At 43.4% G+C, this 16,096-nt stretch overlaps 2 long non-coding RNA genes across 2 annotated transcripts in view; one reads left to right on the top strand and one right to left on the bottom strand.

The window, feature by feature from the left end:
* The window catches only part of LOC108401164 (uncharacterized), a 78,673-nt gene extending 62,817 nt beyond the window's left edge, over positions 1-15,856 (top strand). The window contains exon 4 of the long non-coding RNA XR_005056279.2: positions 15,701-15,856. This is a non-coding gene — a long non-coding RNA (uncharacterized lncRNA). The remainder of the gene's footprint in view (positions 1-15,700) is intronic.
* Positions 1,836-4,846, bottom strand: LOC140848242 (uncharacterized). Its single transcript, XR_012128810.1, has 3 exons — positions 4,600-4,846; positions 3,845-3,967; positions 1,836-2,024 (listed from the first exon to the last, which is right to left on the bottom strand). It is a non-coding gene; the product is annotated as an uncharacterized lncRNA (long non-coding RNA).
* Positions 15,857-16,096: the final 240 nt, after the last annotated feature.

The raw sequence follows: 16,096 nt of genomic DNA, 5'->3' as shown, positions 1-16,096 counted from the left end.
CCAGTGTAGACATCTCATGGCACACTGGTCCTTCAATTCCTGTTGTTTTTCATAGAATCATCTTCAGGGTTTTTTTTTTTAACAGAGAGATGCTCTCTGAGGGCTAAATACACATAAGATGATCATTTAATATGTTTGGGGGTCAAACTTCCAAGCATACAGTTTTTCTCTTTTCCTAATATTATAGATCCCTTGTATTGGTAAGGACTTTAAATGATCACCTAGACCAGCAATTACCAATTGTGGATGAACATGGGAGTGGTTCTTTAAAAACAGAGACAGTAAACTGAATAGCCATCTACTGAATCAAAACCTGAGGACAGGAGAGGGGATGGGGGAGAGGGATACCTGGATCTCTGGATTTTTTTCTTTTTGAAGCCCCTGCAATGATTCTGATGGTTAGTTTGGTTGGGAACCACTGTTCTAGATTACCTCTTATTTGCAGCAGTAGTAATTTAGACCAAGGTTGTTCCAAACGGTTCATTATCCATCTGAGTGTGTTGTATAGTCATAAGGATAGTCATATCTATATACACACACACACATATCAATGAGATATAATAGTCCAGAAATAACCTTTACATTTACGGTCTACTGATTTTCTATAAGGTGTCAAGGTCATTCAGTGGGGGTAAAAATAGCCTTTTAAACAAATGGTGCAAGGACAACTGGATATCCACATACAAAAGAATGAGGCTAGACCCTTAACCTTACAACATATAAAAAAGGTAATTCAAAATGGATTCATGACATAAATGTAAGAGCTAAAACTATTAAACTCTTAGAAGAAAATACAGGCATATATTTTCATGACCTTGAATTAGGCATTTGTTTTTTAGATATGACACCAAATGCTTGCAAAGTAAAAGAAAAATAGATAAATGGACTTCATCGAAATTAAAAATTCTTATGCATCAAAAGACTGTCAAGAGAATGAAAAGATAACTCACAGAATGGGTGAAAATATTTGTAAATCATATAGCTGATAAGGGATTAATATCTAGAATATATAAAGAATTCTTACTACTCAGCAACAATCAAAATGCCCAAAAAGCCCAAATAAAAAATGGGCAAAGCACTTGAATAGACTTTACTCCAAAGAACATATACAAATGGTCAATAAACACATGGAAGATGTTCAACATGACTAGTCATTTGAAAAATGCAAATCAAAACCCCAAAAAACTATCACTTCATATCCATTACGATGAGCTATTCACTTCATGCCCAATAGGTAGCTGTAATAAAAAAGAAAGACAATAACAAGCATTGATGAGGATATGGGGAAACTGAGACCCTCATGCATTGCTGATGGTAATGCAAAACAATTCAGCAGCTATGAAAAGCAGTTTTGGCAATTACTCATTACCCATGAAAATTGAAGACATATGTCCATACAAAAATTTGTATGGACAAATGTTCAAATCAGCATTATTCATAATAGGAAAAGAGTGCAAACAATCCAAATGACCTTCAACTGACAAATGGAAAAACAAAATGTGGTATAAATCCATAGAATGAAACATTATTTAGCCATAAAAAGGAATGCAGTACTGACACATGCTATAAAATGGATGAACCTTCAAAACATGCCAAGTGAAATAAGCTAGTCACAGAAGACCATATATTGTATAATTCCACTAATAAGAAATATTCAGGCAAATTTATAGAGACAGAAAGTAATTTAATGATTGCCAGGGGCTGAGGGGAAGGGTACATGGGGAGTGACTGCTAATGAATGAGTTTCTTTTGGAGATGATAAAAATGTTTTGGTGATGATTGCAGAAATTTGTGAATGTACTAAACATGGAATTGTATCTTTTAAAAGGGTGAATTTTATTTTATGTGAACTATTTCTCAGTTTTTAAACATTAGTTAATTAAATTGATGAAAAGTAATTAATTTTTAAAAACTACAGGGGCATTTGGGGCCTGGGGATGTGCATCTGAAACAAGTCCACAAGATGCTTCTTAGGCACATTGAGAGTTGAAAACCACAGTGTCTCATTTTTATTACTTTGTCACCTGAAAAATTTGAAGAATTTAAAATCAGTTAAAAAGCAAAATAAACAAAAAACAAAAAACCCCCAGACAACCCAGGGAATGGTAAGTGGTGGTTTCATTGAACAAACATTTAGCTGCTATCTGTTAGGTAGCAGGTCGCATGCTACACCAGATAAGCTGGTCACCAACCATGCCATATAGGAGTTGAGAGTCCAGGAGGGTTGCAGACACGTATACAAATAGTTACAGTACAAAAGGACAACTGTGACATCTGCTTTAATGGAGGCATGCTCAGAGCAGGTCAAGGTCAATAAGGAGCCCCAGAGTCAGCCTGGATTTACCAAAGGATGAGACAGTATTTGAGGAGCAAGATCTGGACACTTAGAAAAGAGGAAGAGAGTATGAAAGAGGGACGGGAGGGCCTTCAAGGCAGAAGAATAGCATGCACGAAAGCACAGAGGTTTGGAAGAGCGTGATGTATTAAAGCAATTGTAGCAGGTTGAAACAAAAATGCCCACTGGAGAACAGGCAAGAGAAGAAGCAAAGAATTAGTTTATTGTACAGGAAGGAGCCACTGGAGAACTTAGAAAAATAGGAGAGTCCTAGTTTGGGAAGATGGGTCTGATGGCAGAGTGGGAGACTGGGTCAGAGGGAACGGGGAAGTGGGAGGCAGGTGGGCAAAAGGCTTTGTCTGAAATGCTGAAGGTCCAAACTAAGGCAGTAGGAAGAAGAGGAGACTGATTCTGTACTTGTTTAGGAAGGAGTGTGTAGCATCCTGGGGACTGAAAAAATGCACCGCGGAATGGTTAGCACCATCTCTGGCCTCTCCCCATTACATGCTAGAAGCACCTTCCCAGTTGTGAAATCAAAAAACCTGCCTAGAGGGCGAAATCTGGGGGACAACATCTGTTCCATTTGAGAACCACTGGTCTAGGTTACTGTAATCCTGCGATGGGATATGGCCACGTCTCCGTCAAGGTGAACCTTTCATGCAAGGTGCTTTTGAATGACCAGACGATAGGAAGCTGGGGCTCCATTGAGCTTAACAGAGCTGGTCGTGTGACCATTTTTGCACTTGTTGACTAATAAATGTCTGTATGCGAGGCAGAATCTGGCCTGAGGCGTGCTCTGCTGTCAGGTTGTGATTGGCTTACAGAAATTCTCACCCCAAACTCATGGACCTGTGATTACCACAGCATGACCCAAGCATAGCTCTGCCGAGCTTTTATGCCAAGATTTTCTCAACAAGAGCTCCCCCTTGACAGCCAGAGCACCCAGGTAATAGTCACAGAATGCCTGGGCAGGAAGGGACCTGAGAGAGAACTCCCCTGTCGCCACTCACAGCAGTGCTGAGCCCCACATCAACACTAGATCTGCAATGTGTCCACCCTCTCTGCCCCCTCCACCAGCACCCTGGTCCAAGCCAGCATCAGCTTCCCACCTGGACTGCTGTGATTGCTCCCTGACTATAGTTCAGTTTCCTTCTTCTTCCCCTATGCCTTGTTCTCCACACTGCCTCCAGAATGATCATTGGTGCATAAATTTTTCAACTCCTGATGACATCCCTTTGAAGATCTCCCATTGTATTTAGAATGAATCTATGGTCCTTGTTTTACAAAGTCTGCCTCCCAGCCTCCTCCAACTGTTGCCCATCCACTGAACTCCAGCTATAGTGGAGACCTTTTAGATTCTGGAATGTGCTTAAATCTTTCCCAACCAAGGGCCTTCAATTCTGATGGTTCCTTTTCCAGAAGTGCCTGATGCCAAGTCTTTCCAGGCCGCCTTCTCATCCATCAGACCCCCCAGCTGAGACCAAACACACTCAGGAAGGCTTCACATACCTCCTTATCTATGGAGGCTCCTGGGGTCCCCACTCTCCACGTCACTTCACTCTTTTACTCCTTTGTTGCCACTTTCACTGCAGTAAATTTTCTTGTTTGTTGATTCATTGTTTGCTCCTCCCTCTGAAATGCAAAATCCTTGAGAACAAGAGACTTCTCAGACCTTGGTCTGCATATTATCTCCATAGTCTAGACCATGGCCTGATGTGTCCCACATGCTCAACTGATATTTGGTAGAAAGATGAATGAACTTTAGGGTTTGCACCAGAGTAAATCTAATCCACTGGTTATGTGCACATGATGGCCAATGCAAGATCTCTTTGTACCCTTGTCTGCTCTGTACCTTTGTCTTTACTGACCACTGTGAAGGCCTGCTTGCAGATGTCTGATCATTTTGGAGGCCCCAGCCACCCCTGCCCCACACGAGAGTGGCAATGTCCTTACTTAAAGGCAGATTCTGGGTCCTTCAGTCAGACTTCTCAAAATTGTTGTTCCTCTTAATGTGATTCTCCTATTCTTTCCCTCCCTCCCTTCCTCCATCTCTGTCTCTGTCTCTGTCTCTGGCTTATTCCTGAAAAGTTGTACATTAATTGAATAGCTTAACACCGAATCCTTCTTCCTGTTAACTTACAGAGTAGCTTCAGAAGCCTTGCGATTCTGTTCTACAGGCTCTGATTGGCTGTACTTTAGCTTTTGGCTTGTTTGAAATGATTAATGATCTGTAAATACGCACTTACATGGATTGGCTAAAGTACCTGCTATATAGAGGCCTCTTGTGGTGAATTCTTTCTGTAAATGGAAGAGCTGTCCACTTCATCTCCTCTGTAAATGTGGATTTTCTTCTGGAAGCTTGTTGGCTGTACCTGTCCCATTTATATGAATCCAAAATGTGTTGCTACCTGCTCTTCCCTTTCATCTGATCATTCCATCCAGTCAAAAGACCTTAACTGAGCAACTTCTATGTACCACAGAGATTAACAAAAGAGCCTCTGTACTCAGTGATGCACATCTGGCAGGAGAAATGGACAAAATAATAATCTCAATATGAAAAGAACGTCTAGCTAAACCCCAGGAGGTCAGGGGGTATATTCATAATAATCCCTGGGCTGTGAAGGTGAGTGGCAGGTTGCCAAGCAGATGAAAGGCAGCAGGTCAGGAGGGGCAGGGGACCTCCACATTCAAAGGTATGGGGGTGTTAGAGAGTGGCTTTCCAGAGTGACTGATGCTAAGTGTGAACGGAGAGCACTGAAGGGCTAAGTCTGGAGGGATAAGCAGCACCATACAACCCCACAGGTGACTCAGGATTTTATTCATAAGGTGGGTACCTGAATTCCTGTGAATACTATGTGAATACCAGACAGGCATTACAGGAGACACATAGGGGTCCGCTTGGATAAACCTGCCCTGTTAAAAGATTACTTAGGCAGCTCTTGTGGGTAGGGGATCAAAAGAGGAGCAGGATCGGTAGCAGGGAGACCTGTCAGAGGACATTGTCTTAGTACATTCTGGCTGCTGTGCAGAATTTCATAAACAGGGTTGTATATAAATAACCAACATTTATTTCTCATAGGCATCGAGGCTGGGATGTCCAAAATCAAAGTGCCAACTGATTTGTGTCTAATGAGAACTTGCTTCCTCATTGACAGCTGCCTTTTCCATGTGAACTCACAAGAAGGAAGGGATGAACTAGCTTTCAGAGTCTCTTTTATAAGGGCACTAATCCCATCCATGAAGGCCCTGCCCCCAGACCTAATGGCCTCCCAAAGGCCCCACCTCCTAATACCATCACACTGGGGGTTAGGATTTCAACATATGCATTTGGTGGGGGGCACAAACATTCAGACCACAGCAGACATCAGAGATTACAGATGAGAAATAAGAAGGCTTTGGGCCAGAGATTTTTATCCTTGGACACAGTAGCACTTGGGGAGGAGGGTCCTCACTGGCCTTTGGAGCATCTAGAAACTGTTCTAAGAAAAATGTGGTGTTTTTGTGAGTATTTTCCTGAGAAGAGGGCCTGTAGCTTTTATCAAATTTGAAGAGAGCTCTACGACATTGAACCAAGGCCATGAGCAGTGAGGATGGAGGAATCAAAGGCAGTAGGAAAAAGATTTAGAAAGAATCAGTGGAGGGCATGACAAATGAGATGTGGGTGGAAAAGAGAGGGAGAGGATGAGGCCAAAGGCCAGGTTTCTGGCTTGGGCTGTGAATAGGAAAATCATGCATCTTTTACCTAGAATCAAAAGGAAAGTTTGGGGGCAAGGAGTAAGAGATAAGTTAATCATCCATTCATCAATTATTTACTGAGTTCTTGCTTTGTCTCAAGTACTGTTCTAGGTGCTGAGGATTCAGCTAAATAAATAAACTATTATTCTAGTGAGGATGAGCAGACACGAAACACATTCATGTAAGGTGGTGATAACTGCTTTCAAGAAAAATGAAGGAGGCTAAAGAGAAAGAGAGGGACAGGAACACTACTTTGATAGGCTGGTCAGAGAAGTGTCTGTAGGCGGCTGATATTTTACCAGAAGCCCGAGCGATGTGAGGAAGAGGGGTTTCTGGCTATCTGATCGGGGTATTTCAGGCAGAGGGAATAACTGGGACAAATGCCTGTGATGAGCACACTCTTGGCTAATGGGGAGATCAGCAAGGGAGCCGCGCGGCTTGAGCAGAGGAAATCCTGGAAAGCCTGGATGACGGAGTGGTTGAGGGAAATAGAGGCAGATCATTTAGACCCCAGGACCTCCAAGACCAGACAACAGTCAAGTTTTTTCTAGTGCAATTGAAAACCATTGGAGAACACCAGCTAGGGAGAAACATCCAACTTCAGTTTGGGACACGTTGAATTTGAAACAGTGGAAGACACATCCATTGGATATGAACTCACAAAGCGTTGAGAACTTAGGGTAGATCTGTAAGAATCATCATCAGGCAGATGGTAGTGGAAACCAGGAGTGCGGAAAGGTTTGCCCTAAAATGTGGTAGAGTGCGAGAGGAAGGGGAGGAACCCGAGGACATCGGCTATTAAGGAAGAGAAAAGAAAATAATTTATGAAGAAGCTCGAAAAGCAGTGGCAAGAGAAGATGGAGGAACTAGGGAAAAGGTAGTCATCAAAGTGAGAGAGGGGAAGTTTTGAAGGTCAATAGCCTCAGATGCTACAGAGACACTAAAATAAGGCCTGAGTATGCTTTGCAATTCTGTCTCTAAGTAGTACAGAGGGCTTGGATGTGGGAAGCTTCCAGTGGGCTAAGGAATAAACCGCCCATGGTGGCTCAGCATAGGCATCATCCCAAATTGATAGGCAGGGCCCGGACACTCTAACGTCTACACTTTCTGGGCCATGCCCGTTGGGCTGGTGGCCAAACTACATCTCAGTTTCCAGGAGGACAGAGCCAAAACATCTCATGCCAAGTACTGGTCTGGTAGATAGATCAGGAGGTTATGATCACAGAGTCTGTGTTGATTGGAGAGGAAGCCAAACTGGGAAGATTTGGACCAAGGAGTGGCAGTGGAAGAGTAAGGGTTTGAAGCTCCTAATATGCTTGAAAAAGGCAAGTGGGTATAAGAGGATGTGCAGCTGGAGGAACAGGGCTGATGTCGGGGGAGATACTGGAATTACAGATTTTCAAGATGAAGTAGAGAAAAAGCTGAAGGTGTGGTTTTAGGAGATTATGTGAACTGGAGCAGAGGTGAATTTCTCCTTGAGGGGAGGAAAAATAATCCTGTTCATGTCAGCTAGTGATTGGGGAAGCTAGTAGATTATACCTTGGAGGATGGTTTGCCTAAACAGTTTAGGAGGTCCTAAGCAGCATGTGCTTGTTTGTTTTTAATGGAATGAAATATAATTTAACAGAAATTATCAGTGCATCATGCTTAATAAAAAAAGACTGTTTCAAAAAACTTTGTGTCTGTGTATGTGTCCTGGGTCAAAATGTAAATAAAATGTATTTCATACTGTGGGTCATAAAAAAAACATTGAAGCTGAGATGATATGAGCTCCAGAGCATAATTTTTTCAGGAAGTGGAAGGGTATGGAAGGTGAACCAGGAAGCTTATGGCCTGAGCCAGAGCTGCACAGAGCCTGGGAGAATGAGCAGCAGTCCAGTGGTGCACCCACAAGAGTGGTGGGTACTTGGTTTAAATATGCCAATAAAGGAATCTATTCTTCTGAGGTCAGGAAACTTTAAGAACTGAGGTGTCTTAGAACAAGGTATGATCAGTAGAAATGGTATTATTTGGGGATGTAGGCTCGAGTCACAACATCCAGGAATCGTTAACACCAGAACAATCAATCAAACACCCTTGTTTGGGGAGAGAAGCACGGTCTGGCTTAAACTTAGCTCTTTCTCAACATGACAAAAATCTGTTGATGCAGCTCTTTGGATCTCAGAGGCTTCATCTTCGGAGGCCTGTGTAAGCAGCAAGGATGATGCTGATTTTTCCCTTTTAGTGTAAATTTCACTTGACTTTTCCCTTTTAGAGACCTTATTTGTTTTCCCTTTTATTCTCCAGCCTAGTTTGTTACTGTGCTGTGTGAATTTGCCTGTGATACCATGGATCTGGGGACTAAATATGTGGGCTGAGTTGCAAGAATGGAGACAAGGCAGAGTGATACAGCAGGGAGTATCCCTTGAGTTCGCAGGTACCATGTTTGCAGAGCCTCCTATGCAATTAGGTATGACCACATGACTAAATTTTAGCCAATGGAGTGAGGAGGTAGAGGTGGCCTTCCAGGCCGGGCCCATAAAAACTTCTCACATTCAATCCTGTGCTGCTTCCCCCACCTGTGGGCTGGATGTCTATGCCAGGGAAGAATTGGGAAACTCACATTAAAGATGGCAGAGACTCAGCTAGCCAGGACCCTGAAGGACTGCATGGAGCAGAGACCCCTTCCGCATCCTTCCCATCTCCAGTTGGTTAGACTGTATGTGAATGACAAGGCAGCATTTTCTTTGGGGGTCTATCTGTTACAGCAGCTTGTATGACCTGAACTACTACACTTGGTTCTTGTGCATACTTAGATGATCAACCTCGGTTAACAACTGGATACCCATGTTCATTTATAGTTTGCCTTTGGAGCAGAACAAATTGGTGAGCTCATTTTCTCTCTCTACAGAGGCTTAGCCTCATGTTTTGAAAATAAGCTTTCTTAGTTGGGTTTTCATTTTAATTTGCGATTTAACTTTCTCACTGTCATTGAAAAAGCAGGCAGTGGAGTGTTCCCCGCTTCTCCACTCCCAGTGACATCCAGAGCAGTGCTATCTACTAGGCAGATAGTTAGTGTTTCTTAGTTGCTTGTTGATTTTGCTTTGCGAAATTATTTTTCCTCACTTGTGGAAGTCCTCAAGTTAATCTGCAACTGAGACATGCCCAGGGTTAGTGGAAATCCCCAGTGATTGTAAATAATGACAGTTGCCACGTGTTGGGCAATGCAAGATGCCAGGCATGGTGCTAGACATGTTACATACATGACCAGCAATCTAACAACCCTGCAAGGTAAGTATCAGTACATCATTTTAGTGATTTTGAAACAGAAACAGAATAGCTGCAGGATTTACCAAGGTTACATAGCTTGTGATTGGTGGGAGCCAGTTTCTGAATTGGATCTGACTGGCTCCAAAGCCCATTCTTGATGCTTTTTGCTTCCCAAACACGTGCTATTCCCTTGCTTACGTTACATCTGCTCATTCCTTTCTCCTACTTTCCATTGATACCGATTTTCTGCTCATTGACTGAATTCAGCCAGGGCCACTTCATTTTAACATAGGAAGTAGAACTCAGTCCATTCAGTGCAGAGAGCTTCAGGACTGCCTTGATGGGTGTTAGGATATGTACATATTTGCATAATTCCTCTGGCGAACATATGAGTATCCACTGCTCACTGTTACAGAGCAGTGGCAAAAGGTACCACTTAGCAGTGTTGTTCAAATCTGTCTGCTTTAAAGTAAAAGACCACTGGTGGACTTGGAAATGCTTAAGGTCACAAACTATGCTGCACACGAACTGTGCACACCAACCTTGCCTCATCACAGGCCTGAAACTTGAAATATGTCTTGTTCCAAGTTTACATTTGAACACATTTCTGTTCAAAAGGGGTGCCCATGCTAATTAAGTAAGGGCAAGGTGCTAGGTGGCACGCTCTGCTCTGGAGCAGAGAAAGGGGCTGACTCGCTGCTTCTTTGAGGGGGTCACTGAAGGCTTACTGGATTGCTGCAAGATGAGCTTGGCCACTGTCCTGGCTACAGACACAGGGCACTCAGTCGGCTTCACCTCCTTACCTCCAGAGAGTTTCTAAACTCTCTGGGAATAAAATCCTGCCCACGGGTGTGAGTTGGTGCTGGGAGTCCCTTCCAACACTATAGCAGGAGCTGGGAGGATTGGCTCTGAAGCTATACCATCCAGGGTAAAATCCTGGCCCTTTACCCTAACCATGTGCCTTGGGGCATATGGCTCCGCCCTCCTACCCCTCATATTCCTCAGCACAGAAATAGGCTGATGCTATCATCTCCACCCCAGATCATCTTAGGGGCTGAGTCACCCCCATACAAGCTCTGGCCGGTGCTTGGCATACAGATAGCACCCTGTGCTTTTCTGTGAGCCATGTTTATTCAACTGTGTTTTTCTTCCTGCTCCGTCCCTGACACTTTACCTCACTTAGGAAAGGAAGGATTCTGCACTGGGCACTACGAGCTGCACACCAAAAAAGGTCCTTGCCTTTAAGGAGCTTTGAGTTTCCATGCAGGATTTTTATACTGAGACTCATGGGACCTTGAGCAAGTGACTGTTCACCTCTGTACCTGAGCTTCCAAGTGAGGGAGGAGAGAGCAGACAGGAGAATTTTCCGACACAGCTTATCCACAGACCTCGAAGTTGGCTGGAACTCAATCCCAGACAGAGGAAGGAATGATTAGTCACTACTCTGTAAACATAGGAAGGTTACCATCCCCTCTCATTAATAGACTGGGCTATGTAAGCCATAAAAATAGGGCAGCCTCAAAATTTTAGTTCTTTGAATTTTTGCTTTTGTTTCATCTCCTGAAATGTGAAGACAGAATCATGTTATGTATGGATTTGTATAATGGTCTACCTCATGCTGCAAATCAGTTACTTACTAGCTGTTATTGCCAAGGAAAGAAAAATAAATTACTATTCATTTTAGCCTTTTCCTTATCGATTCTAAGAGTATAGTATTAGTTCTTTAAGAAAAATGATTCTATACATTCTTCCATTACAAAGGACCTGTGCCACATCATATAAAATTAAAATGGGAAAAAAGCAGTAAAATAATTAGCTTACCATGCTATTCAGTCACTGTTAGTGTTGAAGCATTTTACTTCCATTTTTCTTCTGCATGTGTTTACACTGGGTATTTCAGTTTTCACTAAACACTATATAAAGAGCATTTATCATGTTACTACATAGAGTTTGTAATGCTTTTAATTGTAAAATAATATCCCAGACTACTTCCTTATTCTTGTCAGAAGGCAGCAGAGAGGGGGTACAGGATCTGGAACCAGGGCTGGCTGAGATACAGCTCTGCCACTTCCTAGCAGTGTGACCTTGCTCCAGCCACTTAATGTCTCCAGGCTTCAGTGTCCTGTGAAAACCCTAGGCTGTTCTAGTACCAATCCTGTCGAGTTATTGTGAAGACTAAGTGAGATTGTGTTTGCAGAAGGCTCACCAGTGTCTGGAACACAGTAGGTTTCACTGATGTCGGAGCTCGCTGATGCTTTGTAGCCTACCCTCCAGTCTGCTGAATGATTTGATTTTTATAAACACCCCACAGAAAATGCACAGCAAATATCAGGCCATGGCACTTCATCTTCCTGGGCCTGCCTCCTCATCTGCAAAGTGAAGTGGTCAGATTATAAAGTGTGGCCTCAAAGGCCACTTTCACCACCAGTGTTCCTGGGTTCTCGGTCATTACTAAAAGCAGCCGTAAGCCCCACAGGGAAGTGACCCATGGTCACATTCAGCCTTGATCATGAAGAAAGAAGCCAGCAAAGGCCTGAGGGCTCGTGTACATCAGTTTCTCTTTTCATCCACATAACCCTTTGGGGTTTGCTCCCCTCCCTCCCATCTAAAGGCTTCTTCTGGTTTTGTTTGTTGCTCCTCCCATCTCCATTTTTCAAATGGGTCCAGCAGCCCGTGTGCTCAACCAGGGTCTTATTTATCCATTTCATATTTCTAATGTCGCTTTACTACTGTGATCATTTTCCTATGTGGTCATTTAAGGAAGATTAATTGGACTGCAAATCTCAGTAGAACAGGCGTTGCTCTTAGTCCCCAAGGGACAGAGAAGATTTTTTTCCCACTCTTAACACTACCTGCTTATGCTCTCCTTATCACCTCCCAAGAAGAGTTTTTAATTAAAAAGAGAAAATTCTGATGCCGGAGTAGTTGGATGGGTCCCCTTCATGGTATGTGTACTGTTTTCTCTAACATTCAGACTTCTCTGATTCCCAAAACCAAGTGCCAAATGAAATGGAATGAATCTCACATTAGTACCAAAGGTACCACTGAAGGAAACAGATGTCATTAGCATAGAACTGCCAGCCGCCACTTCTGATACCTTGTTCCCAGGGATTTTCAGTGGAGCCAGCCTTCCAGCCCACTCACCCCCAGTTCCTCCCCAGTGGGCACACTAATGCACTAGAAAGGAAGGAAACATGGTATGGAAGAGACCTGACTCTCATGGGCACCCACTGGGAGGTGATGTACAACACAGTCTCTGGATCCAGACTGCCTGGGTTGGAATCCTTGTCCTACTGTGTGACTTCAAGTAGGTCATTTAACTTCTCTGTGCCTCAATTTCAAAAATAAGAATAAGAAAAAAGGCTCTCATAATTATGAGAAAACTAAAAGAGTTAATGCATGCAGAACGTACACTGTGCCAGGCACGTGCTGAATAAACAGCAGCTCATACCATGAGTGCCCATGGGTTATGTGCTAGATGAATGACAGTTGCTTTAAGGGACAGTCAGCAGTGGTGGAAAGTAGAAGGAGCAGTGGGAAGTGTTAGAGAGACAGACCTGAGTCTGAAACCCACCTACAGTTGTATTTATCTTGGAATAAATTGCTGAGCCCCCTCAGTGTCCTCATCTGTCTAATGGGAACCCTTTTTTGATCTTGGAGGCTGGCTGTGAGGACTAAATGGGAGATGGTATGTTAAGTGACCAACACGGTACCTGGCAGATAATCATGCTGCTGAGGCAAGCTCCTGACGGGGCCCAGCGGGATAGGGCCAGACTCTCACCAGGGTTTTAGAGGCGAGCATTCCTGCAGCTGCTTCTGCTGTTGGCGCCGTTGCTGCCAGCCTACTTCTGGCAGTTTCTGGGGCTTGGGCCATCAAAGCCAGTCACAGTCTTCATGTCCTCTTGCGTCTCCTTCCCGGTGGAGAGCTGCCTGCCGCCAGTGAGGTGGCCTCTGTTTCTGGGCTGCTCCACAGCTCCCTGGTGCCAGGACTGCTTTATCCTTGTACAGACCGACCGTCCAGAGCCTGCCCTTCCCCTCAGGGGCAGTGTGACTACCCTTAACCAGGGAGACACAAAACGGTTCTCTTAAAGCCAACAGGGCCCTGTTCCCTGTCCTCATCCTTCCTGCCTCTGTGGAGAGTTGGGGCCATGGAGCAGAAACTCCTTCCTGGTCTCTTCTCCTCCTACGACTTTGTTGCCTCCTCTTTTTCCTGACCCTGGGCATCTTCCCAGCACCTGAAGGCTCTCCCTGCATCCCCATCCCGTTCCCACTTCCTCAGGAGAGCCTGCAGGGTCAGCTAAAGTCCTATCTTTCTCAAAAAGATTTCTAGACCTCTCCACATTCCAGAGAGCTCTCTCCACTGAGCTTCCAAAGGTACTTACCCTTCATATTACTCAGTAAGGCCGTGGGAGGATGGGTGCTGCCTGAGTTTGTGGTGCTTCTCTATCCTCCTGATTTGTAAGCTCCTTGCAGGCGGATACCTTCTGTATGAGAGGGGCTCTCTCAGTATTGGTCCTAGTGACATACTGTGGCTAGTTCCTGAGTGAGGCCAGGGGTTCTATCTAATCTATCTATCTATCTATCTATCTATCTATCTATCTATCTATCTATCATCATCATCATCTGTCATCTAGTTTTCTATCTATTTCTATCTACTATCCATCTTATTTGGTCATCACAACATCCCCATGAAGTGACTATTACTATGTTCATTTTATACTTTAACAAATTGAGGTTCAGAGAGGAAAAAGAACTTGACTAAGTCCAAACAGCTAGAAAGGAAGAGGGCCCAGGATGAGAATTAAAGTACATTTCCCAGGCATATGCATTGCACAAATAGTCTCTAGACTTTCTGTATTGGATATCACTTTGAGAAAATATGTGTATCTTTGTTTGCCATTATGAACTGAACCTCAGTTTTGACAAATAGCTAATGAGACAATTCTCTCATTACAGAATCTTCTACTATAGTATTGCACTAAGAAATGAAAGTAGATAGAATTAGAATAACCACACTTCACAATCCCCAGTGAATTAAAGGACTTGGCCATGATCATCAAGGATTGCTGGTATCACAGAAAAAGAGAAAACCAAACATTAATATGTGTTCATAACACCATCAACAAAGTGCTCTTCCCAGAGACATTTAATTTGAACCTCTTCAAAAGGGAGTCTCTTGATTTTTCATTTACAGGAAATACAAGGGATGGAGGCACATGATAAATGATTCCATGGGAACACAATTGGCAAAATCCAGCCTGTAGAAGATTAGCCAGTAAAAACAATTCAAGTTCTTCAACAAAAAGATTGCAAAAATAGAGAATAAGAAATTGAGAGAGAGACAAATAGATTAAAAGGGACTTAAGGAACATATTTATCCACCACAATGTATGGACTTTGTTTCAATTCAAACTGTAAGATACACACACACACACACACACACACACACGTATATATATATGGAATGTGAATGTGATTGGATATTCAATTATATTGAGGAATTATTGTTGATGCCACTGGAGGACAGTGCTAGTATTGTGGTTATGTGTTAAAGGACGACTTATTTTTTATAGACTTGTTTTTTAATCCATATATTGAAAGATTTATATATTTTATAATCAAAAATATAAATTTTGATATATTATATTGAAATAGTGTCCAGCAGAACACAGAGCACTGGTTTTCAGTCCCAGGGCAGGACACTGTACACCAGTGATGAATCCCAGGGATGGACTCCACCTGCTTCTGCCCACCGCACCCTGGTACTGGAGTCACCGGAGAAAGTCCTGGATGGAGCAGTGCTTTAATTACAGAGGGAAGAAACAGAGTAATAGCAGCTTTGATAGCGGCTGTTGGTCCTCATGGCCATGGGGTCTCTCTCAGGAGCCAATGCAGAGCACCTGGCCTGTGTGCACCCCTTTTAAAATAGAAGGACCCCAAAGAACCAGCCCCCTAGCATCTGAACTACTGCAGGCTGGGGATGTGCATGCCTAAGCAGAACAAAGGAACATTCACTGAGCCTGAAGCAGGCAGAGCTATCTCCACACAAGGCAATAAACCTAGCATGGGCCATGGGGCCTCATCATCTCTCGATAAGTAAGTTTCAGGAGAGGGTAGAAAGACTGCGTGCACAAGGCTGCCTTTCTCAACACAGAGTGTCTGGGATTTGCTTCAAATAACATGGGAGAAAGAGAGGGGAAAAGACTAGCTATGAATTGATAATGCTTGAAGTTGAATCATGGTACATAGGTACATGCGAAGTTCATTATATTATTTCACTTTTATATAGATTTGAACTTTAACAGCAAAAATGGCTGTGTGGTAATAACATAAAAATACATATAAAAAGTGTTAATATTTTTATTTCCTTACTTCCAACAGATTGTTTGGGAATGGCACCCTCTGGGCGAGACACCCCACTTTGGAGACCATTGCTCCAGTCTGCTATGCAGCGCCACCTCTCCGCCCAGGGCCCACAGGAGGCATGACCATCAGAGGGATCTCCCCCACCCCAGAACCAAGGTTTGCATCCCATCTAAAGGCTTCCCGGAGGTGAAGCCATGCAAGTCAGCAGTACTTACAGCTCTGTCATCAGGAATCCTCCTCCTGAGCAAGCTTTACCCTTTTATAACGAAGGAAGGAATCTGCTCTTCAAGATCCCTTCAGAAGGAAAGATTTGCCTTGTTTAAAGTAAAAAAATACAGTGTTTAAGGAAAAGGAAGAAGATGAAGTTCTCCTTCAAAAAGTAACAACCCTGCCAGCTTACTCTGGGTGTGA

The sequence above is a fragment of the Manis javanica genome, chromosome 3, assembly GCF_040802235.1.
Source record: "Manis javanica isolate MJ-LG chromosome 3, MJ_LKY, whole genome shotgun sequence".
Lineage (NCBI taxonomy): Eukaryota > Metazoa > Chordata > Mammalia > Pholidota > Manidae > Manis > Manis javanica.
Note: the sequence above shows the minus strand (reverse complement) of the source record. Positions and strands in the feature narration are given on the sequence as shown.